This window comes from Carassius carassius, chromosome 5 (assembly GCF_963082965.1).
Source record: "Carassius carassius chromosome 5, fCarCar2.1, whole genome shotgun sequence".
Classification (NCBI taxonomy): Eukaryota; Metazoa; Chordata; class Actinopteri; order Cypriniformes; family Cyprinidae; genus Carassius; species Carassius carassius.
The window spans coordinates 13,004,882-13,011,266 of NC_081759.1; the positions used below are offsets into that span (position 1 = coordinate 13,004,882).

At 38.7% G+C, this 6,385-nt stretch overlaps 2 long non-coding RNA genes across 3 annotated transcripts; one reads left to right on the top strand and one right to left on the bottom strand.

Moving 5' to 3' along the window:
* Positions 1–559: 559 nt before the first annotated feature.
* On the top strand, positions 560–2,030 carry LOC132140291 (uncharacterized). Its single transcript, XR_009433764.1, has 3 exons — positions 560–732; positions 1,172–1,282; positions 1,930–2,030. It is a non-coding gene; the product is annotated as an uncharacterized LOC132140291 (long non-coding RNA).
* A 1,900-nt stretch (positions 2,031–3,930) lies between these two features.
* LOC132140292 (uncharacterized) lies at positions 3,931–6,115 on the bottom strand. 2 transcript variants are annotated; one of them, XR_009433765.1, is made up of 4 exons: positions 5,486–6,115; positions 5,121–5,374; positions 4,429–4,557; positions 3,931–3,964 (listed from the first exon to the last, which is right to left on the bottom strand). It is a non-coding gene; the product is annotated as an uncharacterized LOC132140292 (long non-coding RNA). The 2 variants fall into 2 exon arrangements; XR_009433766.1 differs by having other exon boundaries at positions 5,121–5,275; positions 5,486–6,114.
* Positions 6,116–6,385: the final 270 nt, after the last annotated feature.

Here is a 6,385-nt window from a genome sequence, read left to right on the forward strand (position 1 = left end):
TTCGGGCACAAATTTTTGGACCCGTGAAGACCTCTACCCTACAGACCTTATTTATATTATATTATAGTTACTGTTGTTGATAATGTAGTAAACTTAAACATACTTAAATATGACAAGCCTGTTGAAAATGTTAATCCTCAGCAAGATGCATTACTTAAGCTTCTGCCATGGTTTACTTGCCTGATATGGATTCAGGTAGAAATAGAGTAATTGACAATGTGAACAAGATGCCTTCACCTAACGATTATTTTAATTGTGTTTTCGATTACTGAAAACATTTTTGAATGTAAATTAGGAAAATGCATTTCACAAGTTGCAGAGCACAAAGTCACATCCACTAATTGCGAACTTAGTCTTACAGGTTAAAAAAGTTTCATTTTATCATAAGATGGATAGAGTGGATAGAGATCAGCAAATAAATGTTAGCATTTGTGAGGTTGTAACCAGCAAATGTTGATAATTTTATTTCGATCATGCTGTTTAAAATAATTGGTTAATGGAATTGTTTCTGCAATACTGAACATCATCAGTACATACATGATTACTGTTTCCTTTTTAAAACAGTTCTAAACTTTGTTGTTGATTTTAATTGCTGTGTCACTAAATCTTTTTAGTTAATAATCAGTAATTATTTACACAAGTCCTGTATTTGGATGCATCAACTAACAACCGTGCCAGTACAGCATTCTCCTTTTTCTTTGAGGTCACCCAGCTCCATGGTGTTCCATCAAGGTAATTATTATTATTAGATTGTTTTATTTATTTTTCAAATAATATATATTATCTGCCTGTCTTATTATTGCGGGCAGCTGTGGCTCTGGAGATAGAGCGGGTTGCCCGTTAATCGGAAGAATGGAGGCTTAATCCCCGGCTCCTCCAGGCTACATGACAAAGCATCTTTGGGCAAGATACCGCTGTTCCACCAGTGTGTGAATGGGGAATTCAATGTAGTGTAAAAGCGCTTTGAATGGTCGCAGAGACTAGAAAGGCGCTATACAGAGCATTTATAAATTTTTAATTTGAATTAATTAATTATCCCTAAATACAGAAAAATGTTGTTGAGGAAACACTGTCAGTCATTTTAGTTGTTTCATCTAACTGTCAGATTCACTGCTAAGGGTTACTGCTGCAGATGTTCTTGATTACACCTCATATTATTTCTATGTTACAGGGTTCGTGGAGATCAAGGAGTTGAAAATTTGGACATCGCCTACTTCATGTTTGCGAGACGAGGAACCGGCCGAGCTAGCTTTATCTTGGGAAAAAGTGTACACAATCAAAGGTAATATGAAATACCAGCTGTCCGAAGATTATTACGTTAGAGATTTTACTTTTTTAGCTGTCCTAACTAAAACCCACTATCTTTACATTTACATTTATTCATTTAGCTGTCACTTTTATCCAAAGCGACTTACAATTGTTAAGTATGTTACAGGTCGCACACCTCTGGAGCAACTAGGGGTTGCTCAGGGACACATAGGTGTGTCACAGTGGATTCAGACCCAAAACCCTCAGACTAAAGGCATGTCTTATCGACTGTGCCATCAACACCCCCCATCAATTGTTTTTTTTTACAGTATATTCAAAAAATAATCTAACAAGTGATCCAACATTAGCTACTGTCTTTGTTCTGATATCTGTGATCATATACAGTTGAATGGCTGGGGAAGTCCCATTTTTCTTTGTACACTTCCTTGTGCAAACCTTCAATGAAAATGTTGTGTTCTGCACAGAACTCTCCCCATTCACCTTCATTTCACTCATTGCCACATTTTGGCATTCAAGTTTCCTATGAGGTACGCACTGTCTCGCAGCTTTCTGGACCAGAGTATCTAATTATTATAAATGATATAGCACTTATTAAATAAATGAGAATTGCATTACATTTTGCCAATACCCATGTCTGATAGACATTTTGTACTTTTGAAGAATGGAACGGATGTGGCGAGACGTGTGGATGGCTGTCACCTGCATATTTTATGATGTGCTTCACACACTGGAGGAAGATGGTTTCCTGGATATTTCCAACAACACAACAGCTCTGGCATATGGGGCAACTCAACACTCCAGAGGATGAGGAAAATCTTGAGGTAGGACAGCTTTGTTAATGATTATCACTGTAGTATAAGCTGTTTTGTATTCTTTGCTTGTCGGCTAGCATGAAGCAAACAATGTTATTTTTAAAATTATTATTAGGGTTAAGGCTTAAAGTGTCCACTGTGTGTTGTGCCTACACTAAAATCTCTCCATACGTTTAGGAGCTGCAAAACCCAAAACTACACTGGGAGGATGCCCCGATGACCCCTGAGACCTCTGTCAGTGGAGTTCAGGTCCCAGAATTTGAGGTGCCTCTGGCTGATAAAGATCTGGCAGCACTTCAGTCCGCAATTGACCCTCTAACTGATTCAGATTCAAATGGCTGTGACCTTTATATCGAGGTGCTAAACTATGTAGACTAAACACTTCAACACCCATTGATTAGGCAATTAAGTGTCCTTAAGCACAAACACCTCCAACATCCTACATGTAATTGGCCATAAACTATATGCTATAAGTCGCATTCACTTTAAATTTGTTAATTTCATCCTTGGGCAAAGGTTTAACAAAATATGCTCAGCCAGCTTTCGTCATTTTTAAGACAGGGTTATCCATGTTCCAGCAAACCAAATTCTGATTTGTATGTGAAATTCAATACCTTTTTTTCTGTGACTTTTTTTGAAAATGATTTTATTTTTCATTAACAGCAAATGTCAATTTAGATTAACATTACACATGAACACATTTGTGACCAAGCTGGAGAAAAACGAGAATGGTATGTGCAGCAATGCAACTTTAAATGCAACATTAAAACTGCAAAATTGTCTTTACTGTAGTGAACATTCTCTTAAAACATTTGGTTTAAACATTGTAATTGTAATCCTGAATGAATACTGGACACAAAGGGAATACTGTGAATAAACACTTACGGAACATGCATTTTGTAATTTATTTTTTTTAAAACACCATTCATGACAAAATTATGCTACAACTCCACGGCCTGTAAAGATGCCATTTTCTTTACTTAAACATTGTTAAATATACGTTGGCCTAAAATAAATGAAATGTGAATAAAGGAAATTTAGAACTGACATGTTTCACACATGTATTGCATGGAGCTGCATTATATCAGTGCAAATCCAGTATCGGATGTCCCGATAGATGCTTCAAGTGCTTGTTTAAGTTCCTCATAAGTTGAGAAGTGGCCAGGGATGCGTAGGCTCTGGTAACAAGTCAAGGATTTTGGGAACTCCCCATGTACCACCTCCAGCTTCAACTGCCCAGAGAGAACTTCCCATCCAGTCCAAAACTTGAGTAGGTTCATCCGAGATGCTGCTGGTGCTAGAAAAAGAAAAGCTTTTTTCACAATAACTCAAATTTAATTATTCAACTCATAAAATAAATGACAGGAAATTGTATTAATTGGGCAAATCATCAATATTTGGACGTATAAGGGATGGGTTGCTATGCAACACAAGGTTCAGGGTAAGGACAACATCTCTTTAAAAGAAACAGGAGTGTGGTCAATACTGTCAGAAAGAAGAGATGTGGCTGAAGCTGTCTTCCCGTGTGAAAAAGAAGTTATCTGCAGCCCCCAGTTAATATTCCTATGGATATCCTATATATTGATCACATCATCTGGCCAACAATTGAGGTTGTTGAGGATGAAGACGAGGGATTTCCACTTGAGACAAGAGCCAAAATTGGAATGTACTTTCGGCATTTCATTGAAACGGGTTTGTCATATCCATATACTTGTCATTATGCAGATGTCAATGAACAATGACACAGCATAAAACACTTGTAATGTAAGTGCAAAGTTGTGTTCCCCGTGTATGTTTTTTTTCCCCCTTAACCCACAGCTTAAAGTCATAGTCGCATTACGCTTCCTCCTTAAGCCCCTTCTTATCTGTTTGATTCATAACCACTGATTAGAACTCACTTTCACCTCTGGGAGTATATCACATGAGAAGAAAACAGGGAGTGAGAGCATGAGTAAAATTTTTCACCAAAAACAATTCCATTGCAATACTGAAATTATGGCCTGCTGACAGAAGGTCATGGGATCATAAACAGAAATAATCTATAATCAATGGAGCAGTGCTGAGGATGAATTTGAGCTTAAAAGTCTAAATCAGCTTGGTGATAAAAGCCGGTGGTGCGGTAGCTGAAACTTCTTTATCTCTTCCCAGAAGGCAGCAGGGTGAACAGGCTGAACCATCACCCCTTTTATATAAGGTATAGGTAGGTATAGTGTCCCGCTTCCCAGTGGACAAAAAGTACTGACTAATGAAAAACAGCTGAGTCGTGTATCATAAGCAAGACAAAAGATGGTTTCAGATTCAGTACGATGATATAAAAGTGTTAGGTTATGTGAACTAATGTCATTACCGCATGCTGCAACAGCCTCTGATGAAAATATTGTCTGTTCAGATTAGTCAGTCGTGTCAATTCCCACATGTCAACTAGGCTATTGACAGCCGCTTTCTGGTCCTCAGAAAGCTCCCTGTTGCCATCCAGCTGAGGGAGAGAAATACCGTATTTTCCGGACTATAAGTCGCACTTTTTTTCATAGTTTGGCTGGTCCTGCGACTTATAGTCAGGTGCGACTTATTTATCAAAATTAATTTGACATGAATCGAAAGAAATGAACCAATAGAAAACATTACCGTCTCCAGCCGCGAGAGGGCGCTCTATGCTGCTCAGTGCTCCTGTAGTCTACACTGAAGACATAGAGCGCCCTCTCGCGGCTGTAGACGGTAATGTTTTCTATTGGTTCATTTCTCTCGATTCATGGCAAATTAATTTTGATAAATAAGTCACACCTGACTATAAGTCGCAGGTAATGTTTTCTCTTGGTTCTTGGTTCTAAATAAATGCGACTTATAGTCCAGTGCGACTTATATATGTTTTTTCCCTCATCATGATGTATTATTGGACTGATGCGACTTATACTCAGGTGCGACTTATAGTCCAAAAAATACGGTAAGTTCCCCACATTAGTCTCTTATATTATCACACACACACACACACACACACACACACACACACCAAAACAATCTTCACAACAAAACACTTCCTACCAACTGGATTATGTTCCTTTGATCGATATCAGGGCAATCCTCCAATACCAATGTCGCTGTCTCCAACTGGCCCCCTAAGAGCACATGGACTACAGCAGGACTGATCCCTGGCAATCCCAGGCCACCATGTATAAATGAATATCCCAACATTCTACCTGCCATCAGAAAAAGGTCAGAATCAATGAGTGGCTGGGAGGCACATGGGATGAGGTGATCCTTCTGTCCCTCTTACAGCCTAGTCACATCAGCATTTCCTGTAAATAAAGATGAAACAATAGTTAGCATAAGGCACAGTACAGGTCTTTTCAAAGTTTAGGTCATGAAAAAGTGTTTATACTTATAAACAAAACTAAACTAAGACATACCAAAATTGATGTGGAATCCAGACTGCAAGGTCTGCATAGCAAAGCTGATGAAGTACCGACTTACACCATCACCGATGGCAGCATCACCTAAACCGAAAGGATAATTGTTAAATCACTACAAAAGGGTATGTGATTGACTGTCAAGGACCTGGAACCACTCACAATGTAGGGTGAAAGTAAGAGGCATTCATGTCAAGCTAGCATTGGCTTGGGTTTACTTTGTTCATAGCAAACACTGAAAATGTGTAAAGTTTGTCATTCAAACATTGGCCCACATCTTTTATAAGGCTGTGTTACAAAATCTCCAACAAAGAGACATATGTCAATGATAGAAAGGAGCAATCTCTTTTTGAACCTGTTACACCTGCAGGAAGCATCAACTATTGTTGTCCGAGTCTGATGAGATACAGTACAGGCCAAAAGTTTGGACACACCTTCTCATTCAAAGAGTTTTCTTTATTTTCATGACTATGAAAATTGTCGAGTCACACTGAAGGCATCAAGGGCTATTTGACCAAGAAGGAGAGTGATGGGGTGCTGCGCCAGATGACCTGGCCTCCACAGTCACCGGACCTGAACCCAATCGAGATGGTTTAGGGGTGAGCTGGACCACAGACTGAAGGCAAAAAGGGCCAACAATTGCTAAGCATCTCTCGGGGAACTCCTTCAAGACTGTTGGAAGACCATTTCAGGTGACTACCTCTTGAAGCTCATCAAGAGAATGCCAAGAGTGTGCAAAGCAGTAATCAAAGCAAAATGTGGCTACTTTGAAGAACCTAGAATATGACATATTTTCAGTTGTTTCACACTTTTTTGTTATGTATATAATTCTCTCTCTCTCTCTATATATATATATATATAATTCATATTTTGATTCCTTCAGTGTGAATCTACAATTTT